We start from the raw sequence: 3,437 nt of genomic DNA on the forward strand, positions 1-3,437 counted from the left end.
TCTACTTCTTGGGCAAAAATCCTTTAATCAATCCATTCTGCAATATTCTTAATTTTAAGAGAAGAACAGTTAACATTTCCCTACTCAATCCCAGGGGTTTTTTTATGAGTAAATATTATTTAAATATTCAACATATTAATGGAATGACTGATATGGAATGATCAATATATTACCATAAAATGAAAAGCACTGTGTATAGAAAAAGGATAAAAAGTTAGAAGTGTGCCTTGTGTATAGCACTGTGTATAGAAAAAGGATAAAAAGTTAGAAGTGTGCCTTGTGTATAGCACTGTGTATAGAAAAAGGATAAAAAGTTAGAAGTGTGCCTTGTCTCTACGGACAGGACCATATCTTCATTAACAGCCCAAAAGGTCTGTCTGGCGTTACTTAAAGAGGGACAGGGATCTAGAAGTCAGGACTGTGAGAAACACTCAGTTTTCACTGTATATCCTTTAATATTGTTTGCATTTTTAGCTGTGTACACATATAACTTTTAAAAAAACTAGTTAAATTTTTAAAAGAAATAGATATTTGCACAGGTCCTCTGTCCAAAATCCAGTACAGGTTGGGCATCCCAAATCTGAAAATCCAAAATCCGAAATGCTGTAAAATCTGAAACTTTTTGAGTGCCAACATGAAGCTCAAAGGTAATGTTCACTGGAAGATTTCAGATTTTGGATTAGGGACGCTCAACTGGTACGTATTTTGCAAACAGTATTCAAAAATCTGAGACACTTGTGGTCCCAAGCATTTTGGAAAAGGGATACTCAACCTGTATTAGGAAGTTCTGGGGAGAAGCAGTTGATTGAGAAGAAGCCTTTTGTCTTCCTGGATTACCAGTGCTGCAGGCGACAGGACAAGCCACTGGGTACCTGTAAAAAGGCACAAGACAATGTAGAGGAAAAAAACGAGGTGTCTGTCCACTGCCTCTTTCCTAGGAATTGCTACTCTCCCCAAGTCTGGAGCAGATGCCAAATGTGGGAGAGAGGGAAGGTATCTGATCCAGTCTGGGCCAAATGACTTCCTACTCTAGGAGTTTGGGAACTGAAACTAAAGAAAGAATAGCAAAGGTCGCTGGGAGATACTGTGTTTATAAAAGTATAAAAACATCTACATCCTGGGCCATCTGCATTAGAATTACCTGGGGATTTTCTTGTTAAAAATGCACATTCCTGGGTCTCCACTCCCCCTTCCTTGAACTACTAAATCAGAATGGATGGGGGAGGTGGCAGGAATCACCACCTTTAACCTCCCAGGTGATTCTAACACACGTTCAGTTTGAGAACCACTGCTGGACACTGTGGAATGTCAGGCGAGGGGCTTGCAATTCACTCAGGAAGCAGTGAGACAGCAGGAAGATGCAGGAAAGGGGAGGGGCACATTCTAAAACAGGAGTCACCATCAAAGTGCCTCCAGGGCTCAGGAAGGGAACCTGGACAAGTGGAGCAGGTTGCACAGGGATTAGGCAGCCTGGGCAGCATGTGCCCACCAAGGGGGGCAGAGCTGCAGGCAGGAACGCCTGCCTGCCCAGTGCTGACAGATCATCCAGTTTTTCAAGTGAGCCTGATAATACGAATTTTTATATGAACTCTCCTGGTTTATAAAAGTTGGCAATTAAATTTTTCTAGACTAACTGTGTGGGTCTGTGGCATGATGGCCAAACCAAACACACCTGTGGTCCCTATTTGACCAGAGGTGACAGGTAACCTGGGAGGGCAACTGAGTGTCAGAAACTGAAATAGAAAAAGAGGGGGATGGATTAAAAACGGAAGAGGCAAAATTTCAAGAAAATGGCCGCTGAGTGAATGGGGAATAATCAAAGGGGAGAAGATATAGAACTTAACTCCAGGTGTGGAGGATTGAGGGCTGTTAGGACTCCTTTGGGAGGGAAGAAGGTGGCTTTAGTTTTTGAGGTGAGAGTGCTTTATAAGATAAAGTGCCGCACAAATGCAAGAGATTTGTCATTAATTCCCACTAAATGAGCAGCCAGTCAGGAGGAAAATACCTATAAATACTCTGTTGAGTAAGAAACATGCTAGCTTGTCTGCAGAAGGAGAAGTCTACAAATCTGTGGGATCAGAGAATAAGACTAACAATTCCACTGGAATTCTGAAGATGTATATTTAAAGAAGCAATAGTGCTACTCTCCCTTTGATTTGTCACCCAGGCCACAGCACCCAGACTAAACTTCTCAGCCCTAAACAGTAGCAACTGCAACAGTAAAACTGCTGTTGGGCCTCCCTGAAAAGGCGGATCAACAGAACAGTGTGTCCACAGAGGCTGCGGGACATTTCAGAATCTCTGCACCAGCGCAAGTGGTGGGAAACTCGCAGGACTGAGCGAGAAGGGTCATTTACCTCTTTAGGGAGCTAAAGTCTCTGAATCAGCCCTAGCTCTGTGTCAAGTTGTGAAGGGGCCAGGTGCCCTGAGTCTGCCAAAACTTTATGGTTAAACCAGTTGCTAAGTTGTACCCCTATCTGCCATTATGCAGTGAAGACCAAATGTGTTGATTCATTTCCGGGTAGCTTACAGATGCCCTACAGATCACTCAGGAAGCCTCCCACAATTCTTGCTATTCCCACCACCCTACAAAGTCAGCTGGTATCTCAGGATGGACATCGTGATCAATATGGTGGCTCTTGTAGAAAATGGCTTGTTTTAAAGTGCACCACCATCTGCCTCCCTTTTTCCTTGGAAATTAGATAATTGTCTAGTTTCACTATATTAATGAAGCAAATTCCACTTGCAGAAGTCTGGAAAGAGAGGAACCCATTACTACTTTCTAAGACCAGAATGTGCTAAATGCTTTACACCACCACGAATCCTGGCAACACCTCCCTGAAGGAAAGCGTATCATGATTCCTTTTTCACACCTGAGGAAGCTGAAGCTCAGAGGGATGGAAAAACTTGCCCAAGGGCATACAGCTAGTAAAAGAAACAACTAGGTTTTGAACCCCAGCTCTTTCCAACACCCCAAACCACCTCTTTAGGTGCAGCAACTCCTGCTCTGAAGGCGATGCCAGCTGGAGGTCACCCACCAGCCCCAGGGCTCGACAGAGCCACGAGAAATCCTGCCAGGAGAGACTCAGCTCCGAATGCTGGAGTTGCTGTTACTTCTTCCCTGGGGTCCCCCCAGCAACCAGGGCTGAGCCAAGCATTGTCACATGTCCCTGCTACTCTTTACTAAGCCACAGGTCAGTAGAAAGCAACAGCAGCAATGTTCTGGCAACCAAACATTGGTTTCGCTTAGAAGTTGGAAAACAGTCCCTGCATCTAAGCCTAGAGGACTCTGGAATGTATTTATTTTTTCTTATGGTCAGGAATTTCTCTCTCTCTCTCTCTCTCTCCCTTCTTTCTGCCTATCTATCTATCTATCTATCTATTGCATTCATGAGATACAGAGCTAATTGTCACTCACCCTCATGCCCATGATGTGA

At 43.9% G+C, this 3,437-nt stretch overlaps 1 protein-coding gene across 1 annotated transcript in view; it reads right to left on the reverse strand.

Moving 5' to 3' along the window:
• Positions 1–3,437, reverse strand: part of LOC103603350 (cytoplasmic aconitate hydratase) — a 57,900-nt gene that overhangs the window by 33,893 nt on the left and 20,570 nt on the right. The window contains exon 2 of the mRNA XM_008587843.1: positions 773–872. The gene's annotated coding sequence lies outside the window, so the exon portion shown is untranslated. The remainder of the gene's footprint in view (positions 1–772; positions 873–3,437) is intronic.

Source organism: Galeopterus variegatus, unplaced genomic scaffold (assembly GCF_000696425.1).
Source record: "Galeopterus variegatus unplaced genomic scaffold, G_variegatus-3.0.2 Scaffold4568, whole genome shotgun sequence".
NCBI lineage: Eukaryota > Metazoa > Chordata > Mammalia > Dermoptera > Cynocephalidae > Galeopterus > Galeopterus variegatus.